At 26.7% G+C, this 24429-nt stretch overlaps 1 protein-coding gene across 3 annotated transcripts in view; it reads right to left on the reverse strand.

Annotated features, from left to right (window-relative positions):
* The window catches only part of LOC129605857 (serine/threonine-protein phosphatase rdgC), a 174638-nt gene extending 150722 nt beyond the window's left edge, over positions 1–23916 (reverse strand). For 2 of the 3 annotated variants that reach the window (XM_055515834.1, XM_055515836.1), the window contains exon 1: positions 23085–23916. The gene's annotated coding sequence lies outside the window, so the exon portion shown is untranslated. The remainder of the gene's footprint in view (positions 1–23084) is intronic. The other variant, XM_055515835.1, reaches the window with a different exon arrangement.
* Between the last annotated feature and the right edge of the window lie 513 nt (positions 23917–24429).

Below are 24429 nucleotides of genomic sequence, written 5' to 3' on the forward strand. Positions count from 1 at the left end.
TATATTTTTTAATTTAATCGAAGTTAAAGCAAACTGATGATCTGATACGTTAAACTATTATAATTTTCAATTATAATAGTAATATCATATTTATTATTATTATTATTGTAAATGGGATGATCCATTAAAGTACTTGAATGTGCCGTTGTTCTTTCTGCGAAAAATATATAATTAGAGCAGTTATTTAACTTGTTCTGAAGATACTCCATTAATAAATTAATAGTTTTATTCGGAGCTTTATAGGATGAGAATTTAAAATTATATAATTATATTTACTATATAATTTTATTTACATTTATTATTTACATTACTATATATTATATTTACAATAACTATATAAATATATTTACGATCTTTTGAAATTTCAGTGTAACTGATGCTATTTTTTATAAATATAACAGCACAACCTCCTCTTTTTTTCACTCCTGCAATTACGTAGTACTGCTATGAAATTAGGAATATTGTACGTGCTTTTTTCGTTGTCATATATTCACACTTCTGTAAGTATTACTATATCTATATCATCCAGTACTTTAACTAGCACTTCTAGTATTTTATTTCTTAAGCTACATATGTTCAAAAACAGAAAGTTAAGATTGTCCACGCTCCTGTAAGTGTTAATTTTACTATTGCCTGTTCAATTGGATCTATTAAAGTTTTTTTGCTGACTATGAAATTTAAGGAAGTATAAATAAAGACAAGAAGATGTCATCTTGGAATTTAAGAAGTTATCTCTCTTGTTATCTAAAATTCTATTACAAACCAATAATAAACATTTGAATTCACTCAACGTAACCGAAATTCAAGTTCAAATCTATTGTATAGGGTTATTCATTAGTGATTTATTGACCGACCATGTACCTCATTTATTTTTTTTCACTTATTCAATTTATTAATTATTTGAAACTGGATCACTTTCCAGTTTCAAATAATTAATAAACATATAAATTTTTTGGAAAGATCAGGACTCGAAAACTGATCTGCGGGACAACTTTACATTTTTCACCATATCTAGGAGCGAATTGATGGAATATCTTGAAATTTGATATTTGAGTTCTAGTTGTTACCGAAACTAACTGGGGAGCATTTCAAAGAATTCGGGTAGCACAAAGCGAAACTCTACTAAGAGCCAAGCTTATATTTTTCTAGGTATGTTAACTAAAACTTACTAATGTCCTAAAAATTGGAAGGAAGTATTTAACACACATTTTTATAATATTCTGTAACATTTTCACTTAACTAGACAATACACATTGCGGTCGGTTATGTGCTGACCACATCAGATTTTTTATTTTTAAGGAAACAATGTCAAATGCCATATAATTACTAAGCTTTCACGATGAATCATATATGTAGTGGGGTGGAAATATTTATGCGACATTCAATATTTTTACTTTTAAATCATATTAAAAAAGTAAGATAAAGCCAGATAAAACTTAATTTACATAAAATTAGAAAAAGAACAGAAAAAAAAGAGAGAAAAAATATAACAAAAAACATTAAAACTTAATTTTGAAAAATTCTATCCTAAAAATCAAGTTTTAATATCCTTTAGAAATCAATTTAAATTTGTAACATTTCGAATTAATCTGGAAACTTGTTGTATAATCTTTTAGACATTATCTCTTATCGTAATTTACGATAATGTGTGTTTACCTTATAATTATGATTGGTAAATAAACCTTACCTAAAAATTATAACTGGTAATTCTAGACTTCATCTAATCACCCGAAATAAAGAACACCTTATAAATCTGAAATAAAACAAAAAACGAACAGCCAAGATACCCAAATTAAGAGAATATCAAAAATATGTCGAAAATCACGGCCATAATGCAACTTCCTAATAACACATTTCTGAAGAACAAGCATAGAATGATACGATTAGCCTGACCCCAGCAAGCAATTTCATATTGCAATTTCGATTGAAAAATTCTAAAGTAAACAATTTTCAAAACTTTAATATATTAAATATGTTTCAATCTATAAAAGATCCTTAGCATTGCACGAAAATACTGCTTCAAAAGCAAAGTATGGTTCAACCACTTCATTATATTGTCAATTGCAATACCTAAATACTTAAATTTATTTAAATTTATCTATTCCAAGTAGTGGAATAGATTTCACAAATTTAAGTCTACCAAACTCTTTACTACTTATAGAGAATAGTCAAATCGTAATTCAAAACAGTCACCAAATCCAAAGCACTACTAAACACACATGTTTACATCCAATACCATCCGCAAATGCCGGTTACCACAAAAGTCCCTTTAAAATGGAATCAATTTATATTAAAAACAAAGCAACGCATAGGTCTTAATATTTTCACAAAGCCTCATTATTTTAATATACATAGATCTTCATAGCAAAGAAAAGAAGTAAAGTAGAACAAGGTTAAATTCCATTATTTTTGAAATATTTGAAAATGTATACGTTTCGAAAAGTTTTTTTAAAAAAATAAATTAATTGTTTTAGTAAGATTGAACTTGAAAACAATTTTATTGTTGAATTTTATATTTTTTGTTGTCAACTTTATTATCAATTTTTGCGATATAAACACTGATTTTCGAGGTTCAATGGTATTCCCAAAAGAGCATATTTAAATGTTATGTATAAGGAAAAGTCAATATTTTACTAATTATAAGAAACAGTTTCCGTTTCATTCGGTTTCACGCTGATGGACAAAACTCGTTTTCTTAAAAATTGGCTTCTTTTCACATTTTCCTTAATGTGACAAATACATGTACCCATTACAGAATCCATGAAGCATTCTTTTTAGTAATGCGACACTGAAATTGAAAAATTTTAAACCTTACAAGTTCTATTCAAATTTTAACTTGAAAAGTTGAAAGTTCTTTGAACAAATGAAAATACTGCTTTTAAAACCAATCTACCATACTATTTTAAATTACTTTCATTCATAACACCTACATACATCATTTTATTGCATACATGATGAGAAAAAAATTTAAAAAAAGCGCTAACATTATTGGTTTAATTCGACTGTTAAGTAATTGTGTTAAGATAAATAATTAGATTTTTTATTTCTTTTACAAATTTACTTACAGCTTTTTGCTTTGAAAGAAATTCGGTAATATAAGGTACGAAAACTTAAAATTTTACGATTTTTGGAGTCGATAACTTGGAAAGAAAAGACGAGTTGGGAAGATGGAGAAATTCTCTTATAGCCAAATAAACTATTTATTAGTTTTTAAATTTCAGCGTTCTATCTTAAAGGATGTAGAAGATAAACACACTCACGGACGATTTTCAGCTTTGTGAAATTGTAGTGAATTCATTAAAGAAATTGAAACTTTGTGCTTTATAAAAAGCAAAATAAAATATTTTGAATATTTATATAACATTAGAAAATAAAACAAAATCTGATGTGATCAGCACATAACCGACCGCAATGTGGTCTGAATCTACTTAAGTGAAAGTGTTACAGAATATTATAAAAATGTCTCTTAAATACTTCTTTCCAATTTTTAGGACATTGCTACCAGAATTCCCTGAAATGCTCGCCAGTTTGTTTGGGTAACAACCAGAAGTCAAATATCAAATTCCAAGAGATTTCATCAATTGGTTCCGTAGATATGGTGAAAAATGCAAAATCGACTCGCAGATCAGTTTTCGAGCCCTGATCTTTCCAAAAAAATTATATATTCATTGTTTTAACACGAAGAATTTAAATATTAAATTTCAATGAAATCAGTCGATTATTTTCTTCAAAATTGTCAAAAATGCAAAACAGGCCCGCTAAAAAGTGAAGTTTCCGAGGCCTGATATATCCCAAAAGTTGATCAATCCGTGCCATGGTCGAAATAAACTTAAATATAAAATTTCATCAAAATCGGTTCAGCGAAACTTGAGATACACGCGTGCACACAAAATGACAGACAGAGTTTCCCACCGAAAACTCGATATGCAAAATTTGTTGTCATCACATAATCTATCTATTGTATACACAATACAGTCGGTAAAAATATTCTGTTATTCGATGTAAAATTTCAATTCTTTATATAGTACTACAATTCTGCACACTTACATTTTTCAATTTGTCCCTCACCTAATAACAATGACATACAAATAGGCGAAATAATTTCATTGTTATAACATTAATTTCAATACTTCATTTTACTTTGACCTGAGTAATAGTAAGTGCATTCATTGAAAGAAAGTTTTTTTCGTAACTATTATTCTATGTGTATATTTTGTATATAATATGTAATTATGTTTGTGCTTTAACAGAATGTTTTAAAATATAAATTTGTATAAGGAAGAATTTTGTCGCATTGCGATACAATGAAATTTATTACGATTAACTAAAACAACTAAAGCATTATGAAAAATGACCTTTGTTGTTAAAAAAAATTAAAACGCTTACAAATACCTTAGTAAAAATTACTCAAAAATACCGTAGTTACTTTAAAAACATGTACAATTTATATACAAAATTAACAATTCCATAGTTGAACAAAAATTTATAGAATTTTTGTTAAAAGCTTTAAGAATTGAATTAATTTTGAGAAATATTTCATATTTATTTCCAAGTGAATCGCTTTTAATTATACTAATTTAATATTTAGAATTGTATTTTATTACCAACAATAAACTTGGATTTATAATATAAAATTATAATGAGGGGAAACTAAAATATTGTTTAAAAAACTCCAAAAAAATGGTTTACAAGTTTCAAAAAAAACAACGTTTTCTCTACATTTAATGCACATCTTTTGCTTTGCGGTGTATATTGTATTCCATTAGATAGGGATTTTCATTATTGTTCAATTGGATGAAAAGTTGATAAGAACTAAACCTCAAATCGAAGAAAGAATAATAATACTATGATTATAAAGTGCAACATAATTAACAGGAATTTGTGGATCAATTTTCGTTAACAAATAATATTTTTTAATTATACTTTTAATTATATTTATACCCGTACGAACGTATGTTCGAAGGGTATACTAAATTTGCCTTACCGTTTGTAACACTAAGAAATAACGGTGTTAGATATGAGTTGATTTAGCTTTGTCTGTCCGTCAGTCCGTCCGTCCGTCCGAACGATAACTCAAAAACTAATTGAGCTAAGTTCACCAAATTTTCACAGATGATTAATTGTAGTAAGTGCCAGAACCCTATTTAAATTGGGCATGATCGGGGTACCGGTTCGGGTAGCTGCCATACAACTTCAAAATTCATTTGGCTATATCTCAGAAACTATAAAAGTTGTGGTATTGAAATTTCACACAAACGAAGATATTAGTAGGGCCAATGTGTCTCATAAAAGTCGTTGAAATTACTTGGCTCCTTCTGGTACCTGCCATACAACTTCAAAAGTTATTTGGCTATATCTCAGAAACTATAAAAGCTGTGATATTGAGATTTCACACAAGTGAATATATTAGCAGGGCCGATGTGCTTGATAAAATTCGCTAAAATTTCTTGGCTCTTTCTGGTAGCTGCCATACAACTTCAATAGTAGTTTGGCACAACCAGTATTTTGAAAAACACATAGCAGTGAAATTTTGCATAAATTAATATGGTAATACGGCAACTTAAAGTCATAGTCTGTCCCATAGTCAGTTATGGCATCTTTATTCGCACATAGGATAACAAATTCGTACGGGTATCACAGAGTTGACAAGGTCAACTCTATTTTTTTTCTCGTTTAATAATAATATTTATTAATACGATTTTGCTCTATTATAAAGGTTCAACTAAATTTACTGATCTAAAAATTTAGTAAAAACATTTACTTTAATTTTGAATTAGTCAATCGTAATTTCTTTAAATTTAATATTACAACTCGGTTGAAAAAAATGGTCTAGCAAATTTTTTACCAAATTGTTTTCGATTATTTACTAACCATGCGAGTACATCAGAATTTTTTATTCGGTGCGGACTACGATTAAAATCGGATCTAATAATTTATTTTGTCTTTGGACAATAAGCTCATTTTGGAGTTTATGCACATGAAAAATATCTATAATAAATTATTTTTATCATAAAATAACTTGGAGACATTTCTTTATTTAATATGTATACATAACAGTTTACATGTAAATAATTTATAACTTTTACTTTAATATGTTGCTCGAATTTATCCAAGGTTTATTAAGTTGAACGAAATAAACATTTTATCAGCATATAAAAACTGCTAAATTTTCAGACTCCTGAACTCTTCTGTGTAGAAGAAAAATTTTATCAAAAATTTGAAAAAATGGGTGTTAATTAACTGTTAATTTTAACAGCAATTTGAACTATTTCATTTGAAACATGACATTGTTTTAATGTCATTCGTTATTCGTTTGACATTGTTTTAATGTCAAACGAATTACATAACCCAAAATTTCTCCACATAATTACACATACATTTATCCATAAATTATGATATGTGCACACCACACATATGGTGTAGGCACATATGTTTGGCTCCGGTTTGAAAATTAATGTCTCCTTTGCATTTTGGGTCAGATTTTGCTAAAAAAAACTTTTTGTGCGATATAAATTTGTTTTCAAAACCTTGGCTAATGAAATAATGTTCATATACCTTTTTCTCCCAATATAAAAGCCGCCTATTTTTCGAAGTCAAGTTAATCAATTACCTAGTTAAAGTGTCAAAAAATCAAACTTGTGAAAGCACGTTGACGTCAGTAGATTAAAATTCCTTGTACAGAATTTTTACAAGAAACTATAATATTGCAATTTTGACATTTTACTTGGAGTTAAATTGAAGTTACATTGTTCAATATATACATGTTTGTACTTCATTTTAGTCTTTTTGAAGAACATCTAAATTGTGTACTTCGAATTTTAAAAAGATAGTAAACTTATGATCCGGAAACCGGAAAAAAACTCCATAAAAGTCTTTTATGAGGTTTTTTTAATATATTAAAAAATTCTTTCGTAACAAGTAACTTATAGAATATAATGTGGTAATAGCTTAATCATCCAACACATTTTTAACGATTGTCACAATATTTGAAGTTACAAAACCAAATATGAAATACACAACATTCAAGTCTTGAAAAGTGAAGAAAAAATATTTCGCAATAATATTTTTCAATTTTTAAAAGACATTAACTTTTTTAAGAAATTGTGATGCTTTAGTTAGCTATTTATTTTTGCATTGAATGACTTTATCATATTTACATATGTTAAATTATTTATGTAAATTAATTAGCAGGGGCATACAAAATCTAAAGGGATTATAAAGACCAGCATAACCTTTAAATAATAATAATAATAATAATAATTATTTAGTTTCTTCGAATTTAAGGACTTCGCCTTTGAAAGAGGGAGTTAAGAAACAATATATTGTTGTTTCTTAAATTACTTAATTTTTTAAAGCAGTTTGGAAAACTGATTAAATAGTCAGAAATAACATATCAACTTTCGATTGCATAAATACCGAGGACGAGTACCTTTGGCGCCCTCAAACATAACATACATACTAGTATCTAAATAAGCACATACACACATAAACAATTTCATTTTATGATTTATACTTATTACTAAAATACTAGATATACTTATAAGAATAAAATGTTAACAAGCACGTAATTTTTATCATAATATGAATTTTTTTTGCACAATTGCCAATTTTTCCCCCCTAGGCTGTAAAACAATTTATTTTTCCTGTGATAGAATGTTTATTTATTTTACAATACTCTTGGATAAATAAAAAAATTATATATAACAAAATTAAATAAAAATTGTATACAAAAAGTTACATTTTGTTGATGCCTTATAAAATCGAAAAGACAACAATTGAGTAAACCAACACATAAATATACCACATTCATGAATACTACTATAAATATATACACATACATTATACTTAAGTCAATTGTTCTTTGAAAATAAGAAAAAAAAAAGGTTTAACACATTTTATATTTTATCACACAGATCTTTTGCCCATTTGAATAAACTTTTCTATAATGTTTGTTTATGTATTTATTTATCCTTTTCGATTAAATTAATAATATTCGAATGGGGGAAATCAATATCAATTACATAATCATTGAGATTTCAGAATCAATTTTCAAGTTCTAATGTAGTTGTAAGTATTTAATAAAATGGTAAAACCATTCCATACAGAAAAATGTTAATGAAAAGCTTTGGCCTCACCCTTTATATATTTTTTTATGATTTAAAAGCGCCCTCTATTATTCATTTGCATATATCAAATTTCACACAAATTTAATAACAATAAAAACAGTAAATCATTATTTTTCATTTCGAAAAATAACATTATGGACTTAAAATAAAATTCCATTAATGTCCTTCAACAATAAAACGAAAATTAAAACACAAAATCATGAACAAAAAAAATGGTTTATCTTTCATTTATCATTAAAGTGTATTATACATTCTACATTTATTATTTTATACACCAGGTAATCGTAAGACATTTGAATAGAAGCAAAGGAAAACTAAAAACGTCACAGATGGATTAAGTGAGATATTTACGTTTATTATAACAAGATAACCAATTGATTAAAACTCCTTCGAGAAAAACTATCACTTTTTTAAAATTATATTCAGAATTTTTTTTTGTTTCAAAAATCTACTTTAAAAAATATCGTTGTGAAAAATCTATTATTTTCCATCAAATTTTCCAAATTATTCAAGTTGTTTCAATATTTTACATCAAATAAAGAAAAATAAAATAGAGAATAAAAAGTTTGGGAAATTAAAAAAAAAATCTGATGTGGTCAGCACATAACCAACCGCATTGTGTATTGTCTAATTAAGTGAAAGTGTTACAGAATATTATAAAAATGGCTGTAAAATACTTCTTTCCCATTTTTAGGACTTTAGTAATAATAGTTAACATACCCTAGAAAAATGTAAATTTAGCTCTTAGTAGAGTTTCACTTTGTGCTACCCGAATTTCCTGAAATGCTCGCCAGTTAGTTTCGGTAACAACCAGAACTCAAATATCAAATTTCAAGAAATTCCATCAATTCGTTCCGTAGATATAATAAAAAATGTAAAATTGGCACGCAGCTCAGTTTTCGAGCCCTGATCTTTCCAAAAAATTATATGTTCATTGTTTTAATACGAAGAATTTACATATTAAATTTCAATGAAATCGGTTAATTATTTCTCTTTATATACGCAAAAATGTCTATTTGGCCCGTTGTAAACGTCCAGTTACTGACACCTGATTTCTTCCAAAAGTTAGGAGATTGCGGACGGTCGAGCGGAGCTTATAGTTGAAGTTTCAAGTAGATCGGTTGAATATTTTCTCCAAAATGATCAAAAATGTAAAACTGGCCCGCCAAAAAGTGCAATTTCCGAGGCCTGATATATTCCAAAATTTGATCAATCCGTGCCATGGTCAAAATAAACTTACATATAAAATTTCATCAAAATCGGTTGAGCCGAACTTGAGATACACGCACACACAGACCGACAGCTTGCTAAAAATAGTTTATTTAAACTTCGCTACCATGGGGAAGTGCATTCCCACCGAAAACTCGATATGCAAAATTTGTTGCCATCACATAACCTACCTTTTGTAAACACAATATGGTCGGTAAAAACTATTCTGAAAAAGTAGCTTTAATTTTTAGTAACATTTCTATGAAGTTGAGGAAAAATTTGAATTTTAGAAAAAGAATTTTATGTACTTTTACAATTATAGAATAATTTCTTTTTAGAAGACTCAATGTCAAATAATTATTTTTTATACAAAAATAAATATAAGAGACCAAATGGTTTTGGGGGAATTCATAACATGTTTTTTTTTTATTTTTTTTTTTTATTTATTTATTTATACTTTATTCTCTATATTTTTACAAAATTTGCTTAAACTAAGAGAATAAGAAATATGGCATTATTATTTAACAATAAAATAGTGTAAATGCCAAATGTAATATGTATATGTATAGTATACAAAACTTGATTTGAATCGGTATTAATATGCCGATATATCAAGTTATAAATATTCAGTAAACATCATGAAAAATTCTTAAATATATATCAATATTTCGACATTATTATTCTAATTCTAATCAAAACATAAATTTGCCAGTCCTCAACATTTCTCCAATATTGATGATTTACTCGAACCTCATCGCCAACAATTTATTTGAAAGTTTATATAAATACATTTAATATGTACATTAGAGTTTATACAAACTTTATTACTTTTATAATTGAACACATTTTAATACCACTTTTCCAAAAAATTTTTGAAAAAGGTGCTTATTAATTTCACTCTGTCCGCTAAAAATTTCCGTTATTTAAAACTGGTTTTTTTCAAATTTTTGATGCTGTTTTTCTTCTAGAATCCAGGTTGTGGGAGTCTAAAATTAACAGTTAGCGCAAGAGATAATACTTGGTCTATAGGAAAAACCAAGTTAGCGCAGAGATAATAGTTGGTCTATAGGACCAGTTTTATCAGAGTTTGGGTGATTTTTTAGGGCAAGAGTCACGCCCCCCTCCACTGCCAGAGGAGGGTAGTAGAAAAAAAAAGTTTCAAGGATTAAATACATGATCAATATAAACTATGATCAAATACTAAATGTACTGCACATCAAATACTAAACGTATGCAATTTTTAAAAAATATTTATATATGATATGATAATAATAATAATGTAGTACAACGCTAGGCTCTTTTTACGTATAACATCAGTATTTTCACTTGTTGAAGGAAAAAATGCGACATTACAAACCATTGGTTTGACCCAACTTTATTTCATTTATTTATATGAATTTCCAAAGATTAACAACCGTTGTTGCTTATACAAATTACCAATATTTTTACCATTCTCATATTATCGATTTTAATTATTTTTTTAAATTACATTTTAATAAAAATATATTGTATACGTAATATAAACATTAATTCAAGTATACGTTTATTCAACTCATATACCCGCAATTTGATTACATATGTAGGTGTAATAAAATGTTTAACATTTTTTGATATTATTATTTTCGGTTCAAGCATACTTGTTTTGAAATTCTTAAAATTATTAATTATGTAGCGTCGATAGCCCTAAATAATGCTCTAATTATTATAACTATATACTGTTGCATATTGGACTTGAGATATTTGTATGAACGTTCTATTGAATACATCAAATGCATCATTATTTAATTATCTAAACTTATGCAGCAGTCTTGAATCGACTTGAAATGTTTTCAGTCAACTATTTAAATTACTAAATTAATTGCAATATTGTGAACAAGAAAAAAATTAAAAAGTTATATAAAATAAATTATCCTTGATCTAAACATTAAACGAATTAAAATAAAAGTATCGCAGATGGTTTTAATAAATACGTTACTAATTAATTAATATTAATAATTTTAATTTTGCATGTATATTGTCAAAATTTTTGTATAAAAACATTGTAATGAATATATTTTTAGACAGCGTTATATATTTGTTTATATGTGCAAATAATCCATAAAATTTACAGCTATAAAAAAGTAATGTCTTTTTTTTTAAATTATTGTGCGGGGTATGAAACAAATGCTATATGCCAGACATCCTTAAATTCATAAGTTCATATTCAAGGAACTGTATTTGTAACTTTACAAAAATTATATTTAAATAAAATTTATATTTACAACTGTGCAGTTAATTTTAGAAATTATTTCAAATCCCCGAGTTATAAATCAAATTGTATTAAATTTTAAACGAAATTTTTTTATTAAGAGCCGAAATTTTTTTATTAAGAGCCGAATTATTTTAAATATGGTTATTTCTAATTAAAGTACATAATGCTAAAAATTGTTTAATTTAAGTCAAACAATTAAAATTATTACGATTTCCAAAAACGTAATCTTCATTAAAAGGTATTATATATGTAAGTAGTTTAACATTTTTTTTTGCAATTTCAATTAAATTATGGACCCTTAAAAAGTAACGCTCTCTTAGTTTTATAATAACAAAACAAAACATTGATTAATTTTTCGACATTATATTTTGCCGAGTGCAATAGCTATTAATATATTTAAATGGGATCATTAAGAAATCAAATGAATCCAATAATTAAATCAAAAATGATATCCTTGTATAGTTAACTGTAATTGTACACATAATTATGTACAATTAATACATATATACATCATGTATATATATATTCATAATATTATATATAAATATATATGTATGTTTACAGAATTTTACATAATCTTTTAATTATTTGTGTAAAAAATTCAAAACAAGGATAATATAAGATGACATCATTTGTTCATTTGTTTATTTATGAATATATAACTGTATACGTATTTGCTTATTTATATTGTATTTATCTTGTATTTAATTGCAGATATAAGCAATTAAATACAAGATAAATACGCGAATTAATTCAAAAGTACTTCTAATTCTAATAAAAAACTAAAATTTAATCAAATTTTTAATTTCGTAAATAATGATTATATTAAAGATGATTTGATTTAATGTATTGGTACATTCTTACATACTGATGTATATAATATATATATTGAATTTAAAATCTTATATCATATGCTTCATCATACGTAAATCATACGTAAATAATTTCTGTATACTGAAAGACAATTATTACAATAAGGAAAAATAAGATAATCTATATAAGAAACAAAAGTTTGTTTTCTTTATAAATTTCTCTACTTTAAGCAATCATAAAAAATTTACCTTTTGATGATTTCTATTTAAAATAATATTACAATATTCATAATATACGTACATTATATATATAAATACAACTACATATATACAATTATATTATTATATTAATTTATTTGTATTTATCCAGAAACATGTATAAATAACATTTATACCAGTAATCTGGTAAACAAGAGAAATAAAATTCGCGAATAATTTTTAAATATATGCATGCATATATTTACATTACAAAACAAATTTTACATATTTTAATATATATATGTATATATGCACATATATATGTTTATAAATATATATCTAAAGAACGTAATATTGTATATTGTATAATGTTTTTGATATAAAGAAGAAAATACTTTAATACAAAGAATTTTAAAGGAATAAAATAGACTTTTGTAGAAATTTATTATACATTTTACATACTTTCTGTGCTTGTTAATCTATCTACGATAGCATATGTAGATATTACATGTTTAAAATGATAATTGTACATTGTTATATTGAAGATATTTATGGAAGAAGTTATATGAAGAAGATGTTACATAAATATATATTTATATATATCATCAATAAGTGTGTGAGGGGCTCAGAAGCAAAGTGGCATATGCCACATTCACATTATTTTGCAAAAAATACAATTGAAAAAAACGAAATTTTAAAGAGCCAGTAAAATCAGTATTACAGCTGTTTCGATTTAAAACTATATATTATTATTCTCAGTTTTTTTCGTACTTTAGCTGGATTATTACTATTTTATTCTAACTTTAAAAAATCCGGTTTTTTTGTGGGTTATGCCACTTTGGCAATGCGTATAAATGAAAATGTTAAAAAATTTGTGGGTTAATCCGAATGGTTTTTTTTATAATATTATACATATTTTTTATCAAAATACTAAAAAAGTAAATGTTATTCTTAAAAATAATAGATTATTATAAAAATTGCATTCAAAAATTATTCCATTAGTCATTTTCCGAATATGTACACATGAAATTTAAGCTTTCTATCTTCAAGGGTGTAGAAGTTTTGTTAACAGACACACGGACAGACGGACTGACAGACGGACGGACGTATGGCCAGGGTAGAATGAAACTAATAAGAAATTATTTTCAAAAGTTTTTTGTAAAACTGTCAAAAACAAATCTTAATAATAATGCTATATGTACAGCTCTTAATATATTAGAGTAGAATGATAATTAGAAGTAATGATAATAATAATTATAATTACGTTAACTTAAGAGTCAAGCAGCGTTGCCAAATTGGACTCTAAAAAAGAGTACAGAAAATCTAAAATCATGGTACCACAGAGAAGAAAATAGTACTTGTTTTTTACCGACCGTATTGTGTAAACAATAGGTAGGTTATGTGATGGCAACAAATTTTGCATATCGAGTTTTCTGTGGGAACGTACTTCTCCATAGTAGGGAAGTGTAAATAAACTGTTTTTAGCAACCTGTCGGTCTGTCGGTCTGTGTGTGCACGCGTGTATCTCAAGTTCGGCTGAACCGATTTTGATGAAATTTTATATGTAAGTTTATTTTCACCATGGCACGGATTGATCAACTTTTGGTATATATCAGGCCTCGGGAACTGCACTTTTTAGCGGGCCTGTTTTACATTTTTGAACATTTTGAAGAAAATATTCAACCGATTTACTTGAAATTTTATATATAAACTGAGCTCGACCGTCCGCGAAAATTCCTATGTTTTGAAAGAAATCAGGGATCGGCAACTAGATGTTTACTACGGGCCAAATATACATTTTTGTGTATATAAATTGAAATAATCAACCGATTTCATTGAAATTTGATATATGAATTCCTCGTATTAAAACAATGAACATGTAAATTTTTTAGAACGATCAGGCATCGACAACTAGAAGTTTACTACGGGCCAAACATACACTTTTGTGTATATAAAGAGAAATAATCAACCGATTTAATTGAAATTTAATATATAAATTCCTCATATTAAAGCAATGAACATATAATGTTTTTGGAAAGATCAGGCCTCGAAAACTGATTTGCGGGCCGATTTTAAATTTTTCACCATTTTGAAGAAAATATTCAACCGATTTACTTGAAATTACATCTTTGAGCTTTGCTCGACCGTCCGCGAAAATTCTTAACTTTTGAAACAAATCAGGCATCAGCAACTGGACGTTTACTAGGGGCCAAATATACATTTTTGTGTATATAAAGAGAAATAATCAACCGATTTCATTGAAATTTAATATTTGAATTCCTCGTATTAAATCAAGGAACATGTTAATTTTTTGGAAAGATCAGGACTCGAAAACTGATCTACAGGCCGATTTTACATTTTTCACCACATCTACGGAACGAATTGATGAAATTTCTTGAAATTTGATATTTGAGTTCTGGTTGTTACCGAAACTAACTGGCGAGCATTTCAGGGAATTCGGGTAGCACAAACCGAAACTCTACTAAAAGCCAAATTTACATTTTGCTAGGTATGTTAACTATAAGCTTACTAATGTCCTAAAAATTGGAAAGAAGTATTTAACAGACATTTTTATAATATTCTGTAACACTTTCATTTAACTAGGCAATACACAATGCGTTATGTGCTGACCACATCAGATTTTTTTTAATTTTAAGCAGCAATTCAACTAATAAAAAATTTAAAATTTTATTTTTAAAAATATTGAATTAAATATTGCTTAGCATTTTTTAATAACATTATATCGAAGAAACGTAAAAAATATTTTTAAACATATATGTTAAAGCTCAATATTTTCTGAGATTTAAAGGTTTTACGATTAATCCACGAAATTTCAGTATCAGCTTAAATCATAGCGTGAAAAATAAAAAAGGATTTCATCAAAAATTTGAGCTTAAAAATTTTTTACTGGACTTTTAGTACACAAAAAATGAAATCTTAAAAAATTAAATTTTTCCAAATATATGACGTTGAAAATTCTGAAATTGTGTAAGTCATAACCTTTAAGGAATTTTATATGAAGATCCTACTTTTCCTAAAACAGAAAGTGTCACGTGTTTTTCGCAAAATCTTAGAATTAATTGATTGTACCAACTGCCATTTTGAAATAAAAGTTTTAGCCACTTTCGATATTCAGAAATATTATACTATATAGGTTATTTTTATCTATATTACTATATAGATAATTATACTAACTAGATTATTTTCAATTGTAGTTCGACATCAGCTAGCTGTCATATTTTTCCTTTATATCATTTCTTTATAAAAAAACTTTCTTTTGAGAAAAATATTAAAATGTAAAAATTTTCAATCTCAATAAAAAATAGTTTGTTCTAATAAAACTTGATTTAACAAATAAAAAATAGTACCATGAAAATGGTACGTTTGGCAGCGCTAGGGTAAAAATCAATAAAGTAAAATTTATTCAAATTTAATACAAATTTTAAGTTTAGTTTAATCAAATCAACTTATTCTAATAGTTAATAAATTAATGTAATATTATTTAATTAGGTTTAATAAATTAATAAATTAGGGTAATATTACTTTTTCTCTCATTTTTGTAGCCATGTTTAAACTCAAAACTAAAAATTAATATTAAATATTTTTATGTTTTTATTATAAAATATAAAAAAAAGCTATTTTAATTTAAAAACAGTATAATTTCGAAAATAGCTTATCTTTTTCCGGAAACACAAATTAACTCAAAACAATTAGTAAAAAAATTGTATGTCATCTATAAAATAGTTTTGAAATTTTTCAAAAGCAGAGTGGCTTAAGCCACAATGTGGGTTATGCCACTTTGGTTTTCAAAAATCAGAAAATTTTTGCAGTACTTTTTTGAAAAATAAATAGGAAAAAAACTATTTCGAAACTTGAAACTAATATCACTTTTTCTAGAAGGTGTACATAACTGATTGCAGCAAAAAAAAAAATTTTTTATTTGTGGCTTACGCCACTCTAATTCTAAGCCCCTCATGTATGCTCGCATATACATTTATGTTTAATAGCCAGTACCTATTAGAACACAACCAGATTTAGGAAGAATCTTGAAATTCTACGACTATAATGATTCCAATGATGAAAATAAATAACATATTCTGACTAATGTACCTTAAACAATAGTATTCCGTAAAATAAAAAAATCTGATGTGATCAGCACATAACCGACCGTGGTGTGTATTGTCTAGTTAAGTGAAAGTGTTACAAAATATTATAAAAATTTCTGTTAACTACTTTTTTCCAATTTTTAGGACATTAGTAAGCTTATAGTTAACACACTTAGAAAAATGTAAATTTGGCTCCTGGTAGAGTTTCGCTTTGAGCAACCCGAATTCGCTGAAATTCCCACCAGTTAGTTTCGGTAATAACCAGAACACAAATATCAAATTTCAAGAAATTCCGTCAATTCGTTCCGTAGATATGGTGAAAAATGTAAAATCGGCCCGCAAATCAGTTTTCGAGCCCTGAACTTTCCAGAAAATTTATATGTTCATTCTTTTAATACGAGGAATTCAAATATTAAATTTCAATGATTATTTCTCTTTATATACACAAAAATGTATATTTGGCCCGTAGTAAACGTCCATTTGCCGATGCCTGATTTCTTCCAAAACATAGGAATTTTTGCAAAGCTTATATATGAAATTTCAAGTAAATCGGTTGAATATTTTCTTCACAATGGTGAAAAATGTAAAACAGGCCCGCTAAAAAGTGTAGTTCTCGAGGCCTGATATATCCTAAAAGTTGATCAACCCGTGCCATGGTCGAAATAAACTTGCATATAAAATTTCATTAAAATCGGTTCAGCCGAACTTGAGATACACGCGTGCACACACAGACCGACAGACCGACAGGTTGCTAAAAATAGTTTATTTACACTTCCCTATTATGGGGAAGTGCATTTCCATCGAAAACTCGATATGCAAAATTTGTTGCCATCACATGACCTACCTATTGTATACACAATACGGTCGGTAATTATTATACTACATCCACATGTTAAGTTGTACAATATAATAAATAAAATAATAATACGAATACGATATAATAATTTCTTTTCTAACTGCATTGTAAGTTATGTGATGGCTCCAAATAATGTAGGTTTTATAATGGCATCAAATTTCGGATGTCGAGTTTTCGGTGAGAACACGATTCTCCATGCTAGGGTTCTCGATGTGTCGGTTCTTTCGGTCTGTCGGTCTGTATGTGCAATCGTGTACGTCAAGTTTGGCTGAACCAATTTTGATGAAATTTGATATATGAGTTTATTTTAGCTATGGCTCGGATTGCTCAACTTTTGCGATATATCAGACCTCGGAAACTGGACATTTTGCGTGTTAAATTTACATTTTTGCGTATATAAAGAGAAATGATCAACTAATTTCCTTGATCTATGAATTTCTTGGAAATTTAATTTTAAATTTTTGTCCATACCTACGGAACCAATTAATCCAATTTTTTGAAATTTAATATTTGAGTTCTGATTCTTATTTGGGTGGCACAAAGCGAAATTCTACCAAGAGTCAAATTTATACATTCATTAAACTAGGCAATTTGTATTGCGGTCGATTATGTGTTTTTATACCCGTACGAACGTGTTCGAAGGGTATAATAAATTTGCCTTACCGTTTGTAACGCTAAGAAATAACGGTGCTAGATAGACTCAAGTGTATGTTTTTGATCAGCGTCAAATTCTGAGTCGATTTAGCTTTTTCTGTCTGTCCGTTCGCCCATCCCAACGATAACTCAAAAACTAATTGAGTTAAATTCACCAAATTTTCACAAATGATTTATTGTAGTAAGTGCCAGAACACTATTTAATTTGAACATGATCGGGATACCGGTTCGGGTAGCTGCCATACACCTCAAAATTTATTTGGCTGTATCCCAGAAACTATGAAAGCTGTGGTATTGAAATTTCACACAAACGAATATATTAGAAGGGGCAATGTGTTTGGTAAAAGTCGTTGAAATTGCTTGGGTCCTTCTGGTAGCTGTCGTACAACTTTAAAGGTTATTTGGCTATATCTCAGAAACTAGAAAAGCTGTAGTATTGAAATTTCACACAAGCAAATATATTAGTACTGCCGATGTGTTTGATAAAAGTCGTTGAAATTACTTGGCTCCTTCTGGTACCTGCCATACAACTTGAAAAATATCTCAGGCTATATCTCAGAAAATATAAAAGCTAAGTTATTGAAATTTCACACAAGCAAATATATTAATAGGGCCGATGTCCGTCTGTCCGTGCATCTATTTACAAAACTTCTACACCCTTGAAGATAGAAAGCTGAAATTTTATACGTACATAGATCTTCAATAAAAATTTATCTCCGTAGAACAAAATTTATCTCCGTAGAACAGAAGTCTGAAATTTTAGCAGCTCTTAGATATTCATAAATAGTTTATTTCGTTAGAAGAAAATTTTTTTCCATCTCCGACCCCTTTCAAGTTATTACCTCTCAAAATTTGTAAAATTTGAATATTTGGCACCTTATGTTTGCGAAACCACAAGCTTTTTAAAATTTCTATAAACGCAAAAAGCTAACGGTAAATTCCGTGTCATTAAAAAATATAACTATTTCTCTTAACTCACACAATTAACCCTTATTCATGAAATTTCCTCCTACCGTTTGTTTTACGTAATCGAACACCTTGCGATAGGCAATTTTGTTTTTATTAGTGTTTTTTAAAAAAACGCATATATGTAACAAAAAATTACATGAAGTTTCTTTCAGCAAATTCCCAAAATGATATTTAGAAAGCTTGTAACTGTACTACTATTGGATGAAAATATTGTCTAAGAAAAAATAGTTCATGAACTTTTTAACTAATACATCACACTTACAAATATTTATGGCATATTTTACAAGTATGATAATATATGTACGTGTATTTGCAATTGTGGGACAAATAGTTGGTAACATACAAATATTTAAAACAAATAAAATAAAATCCAAGCTTTGATGTTATGGAAAATTGAATTTTTCCCTTATTTCTATAGAGAGGAATGTTTTTTGTTTATTTAAAAGAAAGTTAAAATAATTCAGAAAAAGAAATCTCAGAGAATTAGTTTTAAAATAAAGGGAACTTTCCTTCGGCACAAAGTTATTTTTATGTATGTTTAGCGTACCTTTGTCGCGAATGAGCAAATGAAATTGCAGTTGTTCCTTTCTTTTTTGTTTTGTTCTTGTTTATTTTATTTTCCTTTTTCATTTGAAAACAACAAAGGTATTTTATAACACAAAAATTTTATCTGTATTTTTTTCAGCACTTTTCCAAAAATGTTTACAAAACTTCTACACCCTTGAAGATAGAAAGCTGAAATTTAATATGTACATAGATCTTTACTAGAAATTTATCTTCGTAAAATAAAATTTTTACCTATCTCCCCCCGTCTAGAAGTTATACCACTCTAAAACCCAAAAATGCCATTTTTTGACCATTTGTTGCAGTGAAAATATAAGCATTTTTCAAATTTTGCACGGCCAGAAAGGCTGTGGCTTGCTTCTCCTATAGGAGAATACTATAGCTAAACTTTTAAAAAAAAATTGACGTTCAAACTTATCGTTCTCTAAAATCCGTTTTTTCCAAATTTTTTATGTCGTTTTTAGACACTAATAAATAGTTTATTTCGTTAGAAGAACATTTTTTTCCATCTTCACCGCCTCTCAAGTAATCGCCTCTTGAAATTTGTAAAATTTGAATTTTTGACGCCTTATATTTCCGAAACCGCAAGCTTTTACAAATTCCTAAAAACGCAAAAAGCTAACGGTAAATTCCATGACATTAAAAAATATAATTATTTTTCTTAGCTCACGGAATTAACCCTTAAAACCAAGCATTATGTTAACCCCTCTTTAAATTCATTTTTGCTTTATTTGAAAAACTGCATAAATTGTTAGTCCTAAAAATATGCAATCCTAGAAATAGTTTCATTTATGAATGAAAATAATTTTAATTGACCGGTAGGTGTACATAGAATGTATTTAAAAGCAAAGTTTTCACTTGTTGAAGAGAAAAGTGCTACAATACAAACCGTTGGTTTGCACCAACTTTATTTATAATACATAAAATAATAAAAGTGATTAAGTGTAGAATAAGTGACGATGTAGAACTAAAACAACAACAGAACATTAAAAGAACTGTTCAACCTTATATTATGTTATACTTTCATAATATTAAACAGTGTTACTTATTTCAACATAAAAACATCTGTACGAACGTTATAAACTGTTATAGATTTTGTCTATTCAATTTATATTAATTTATTGCTGTTTTGGAATATGTTTCGCAGAAATTAAATGTATATATGTACATCGTGCACTTGTACTAAAAAAAAGAAAACAAATTACGTGTTTGAAAGCTTTTGTCCTTGCTATAAGAGAAAATATTACTCTAAAATAAATCACGCAAGTATCTTCACATTCCGCACAACAATCAAAAAATCTTTTATTTTACTCTATGCATATTTTAAGAATAGCCATCATTTAGACTCCTGTCTGTCTGAGGAAGAAATATTTAAAATGGAATACTTAATAATAGTTTTTCATTATTTCCTAATAAAGTATTAAAATCTTAAAAAGATGAAGGTTGAGAAAAAGAGTTCAACAAGATCGTTGAAAGAAATAATAATACATATTTATTCTTAATTATAGTTTTCTATTTTCCCTCTTTATTTTTTGACTTTATATGTACTCATATTCAGTTAAGAATTTCTGTGTAAACATTTAAAATTAAAGCAGAGCTTTGAATATTGCAAGAAAAAATTATCAAACTTCGGTGAAAAGTTATAAGACAAGGTGAAAACTTCAGATATTTCCGTTTCAGTAAGTAATTCCTTTTAGTTTACACAATATAGTAATTTCTTCTATATTGTATAAACTACACAATATAGAAGTAATTACTCTAGTTCTACACAATATGGTAATTACTTTTAGTTTACTCTTACAATCATTGACACCATTTAATGAACTTCAACCTTTTCAAATGGACAAACCAGATGTCTTTCGTCCAGTAATATCTTCTTTGAGACATAATCTGTTAGGTTACCGCAATAATTTCGAATAAAATTATTTATACCTGAAAGTGTTATATCAATTTAACTAACTTATGTTACGAAAGTTAGTTAAATTGATAATTTATCCATTCAAATATTAAAAAATTCTACTACTTAATATCATATATACTTAATACATTTCCGAAAACCAAGCTTTTAATATATGTTCCAAAAATATATAATATATAATATATAAAATATATAATATTTATAAAGTACTTGAATTTATTTTATAAATTCAAAATTATTCAAATAAGTAAACATTTATTTTTCCTTCATAATGCTCCGATATATGTACATATGTAGACATGTATCTAGACAAAGGAACTATATTTATATTTCTCTATACACAATTATTTAATCCTTTAAATCTCTTTCTCTCATATTACCTGCATATAAAACTAAAAAACAAATATGTATAAATGCAAATAATTGATGGACAAGACAAAAACAGTATACATATGTACATAAACATATCTGCAATAATTTTCATTATTAAAACCTTATGTTCAATTATTTTCTTTTCAGTTATAGTTTATTTAACACATGTTTTCAAGCATATTTTAAAAATACATACTCGTATTTACAACAATTTAACTTTCTTTAAAAATATTATATTAAATCTTAAATTTAACTTAAATAAAAACCATTGTTATTATTTTGTTTTTGTAAGGACTTTAGATATTGTGGTACGTAATATACACCACACATACATACACAGTTGCTTTACTTCTAACTTCGAAACATAAAATCAAACATTTTTCGTATAAACACAAGGTGTGTATAAAATATTTTCTTTTATATTATATAAATAACAATTTATACGTCTACTTTAATTTCGCGTTATGTTTTCATAATTCAAAATTAATAAAAATGAACATAACATGAAAAGATAGCAAGCATAAAACAAATAAACAAAATATTATTTAATTATTATTTTTTCATTCCACCTTAACCCAATTCTATATTAGTGACACTATTCCAAAAATACATATTGTGTTATATTTTCATTTCTCTGTTTTTTCTTTCAAACAATTTAAATGGTGCCGCATTGAAATGCAATTTTTCGAATATTTTTGGATAATAAAATAAACGTGTATATTAGAAAAACTTTGTTTTTATTTAGAAATAGTTTACCTACTTTCATTTAAATAAAGTAAACAATTCCAAAATTGTTTTTAAAATTTTGTCTCCATATTTGTTTTCCTTTTCTTTAACTTTTTTACTCTGTTTAATATTATTATTTATTTTAAGATTCATTTTTGTTGTTTTACTTAAAAAAGAGTTCTTTTTTTGTTATTTTCAAAAAAAAAACGTCAAATATTATGAAGTATATGTTCTACAGTAATATGCAGAATACAAAATGATACAATATATATTTACTTATACACTCATATAAATTTATATATATATGTATGTATATAATATACCTTTAGCCATATACAAAACCTAAAAGTCCTTCCTTGATATCTTCCAGTACATTATGATTTCAAAAGAAACATTCTATTCTATTAAGTTTAATTTAAATATAAGAAAATCACACATATTTAAGTAATTGTGTCCACATTTTAATATTTTTTATGTAATGTAATTAGATTGCCACCAATAAAAGAAACCGGCAAAATTCTTAAATATTACTACTATATTTTAACTGAAATACCGTTATGTTATAACACCGAAATTTCGATTTTTACGTGTGTTTTATAAAAACAGCACATATACAATTTCTGCCTATACGCTCAAAAACACTAACATTTATAAATTCTTGCGACCATAATACATTAAAATTATATAGAACATTTCAAAATTTATTCATGTTATAACAAAAATTATATCAAAACAATGATTAGCAAATTTCTATTTATTTAAAAGACCGACCACATATATCCAAAAGCTTTCCGCGATTTTATTTTTATAATTTTGCATAATTTTTATTATTTTAAAATTTTTTAAACTTTTTTGTGGAATATTTTTTTGCTTAATAAAATATTTTCTAAGATCTTGAAAATAATCTTAAATTAAAATTTGTTTCTTTTCCTTCAAGTAATATATTCAGATTTTCTTCTTTAATATGCTTTACACTTCTAAAACTGCTTTCATACTGCACATACTATACGTTTAAACACATATATAACTTATAAAATATATTGGATGTTGTGAATATTGGGATTGTATGTTAAATAGCAATATCAATGCTATGTAATACTACAATATTTAAACACAAAAAATAATTAACCATGAATGCTATTAAAAAAAATTTAAAATATATTGCGTGCGATAAACATCTGTTCTATTCGAACATCAACGATAAACTTGAAATCATCAATGAATAACATAAGAACTAAAATTTTTCATTGTATATACGATTGGCTGCTGATAATTTTTGCTTAGTTATTCTTATTTTTATAACATGTGTAGAGAAAAATCAAAAAGCTTTTTTTTGTCTAGATTTTCTTGCTCTTTCAAAAGGATTATTTACAGCTAACATAATAAAATTTTCACTCACTTTCTTGAGTTATATTTTTATATAACTCAAGTAAGTATGATTCTTATACACATACACCAATACCGTTGTAAATTTTTATTACTATACTAAATAATTCCGTTGCAACAAAAATTTTCAATATTTTATTTGTACTTTGTCACATAAAAGTTAAGTCACGTAAAAGTCAGCGTATACATATAATATGTAGGTACCATATTGTTCCGCGAGACATGTATTCCAAAATAATAAAAACTTTGTTTTTGTAATCCACGGACACAATATGAAAATGC

Source organism: Condylostylus longicornis, unplaced genomic scaffold (genome assembly GCF_029603195.1).
Source record: "Condylostylus longicornis isolate FDR11 unplaced genomic scaffold, ASM2960319v2 ptg000016l, whole genome shotgun sequence".
Taxonomy (NCBI): Eukaryota; Metazoa; Arthropoda; class Insecta; order Diptera; family Dolichopodidae; genus Condylostylus; species Condylostylus longicornis.